The sequence below is a fragment of the Kryptolebias marmoratus genome, linkage group LG19 (assembly GCF_001649575.2).
Source record: "Kryptolebias marmoratus isolate JLee-2015 linkage group LG19, ASM164957v2, whole genome shotgun sequence".
Lineage (NCBI taxonomy): Eukaryota > Metazoa > Chordata > Actinopteri > Cyprinodontiformes > Rivulidae > Kryptolebias > Kryptolebias marmoratus.
The window spans coordinates 1,596,933-1,597,326 of NC_051448.1; positions in this window are offsets into that span (position 1 = coordinate 1,596,933).

A 394-nucleotide genomic window follows, 5' to 3' on the forward strand; every position below is an offset into this window, starting at 1 on the left:
GCTGAGCCCACAGCCCAAAGCTCTGAGACCAGGTTTAATCACAACGACTCAAAGACGAAGCTCAGTTGGCACAGCTGCTTTCCTTCTTGGTGCAGAGCTCCAGCTGGGTTCAGCCTGATTCGGGGGTCAGTGGTGCAGCGATGCAGCGTGCTCTCAAACAGAAAGTTAAAGTTTCAGACGATGCAGGGAGGAGATGCTCTGAGGAGGTTTCAGACGTCGGCTGATCTCTGCAGCATCCTCGTCTCTGACCCATCGGGATCATGATGAGAGTCTTTCACCTCTGCTGTCTGCGCGGGAATAAAGGTGAGCTCAGCTTTTCTTTACCATCAGTGTCGCCCTCAGATACAGATTATACTGAAAGGGAATCGACACATGGCCAGAGACACCCCCCCCC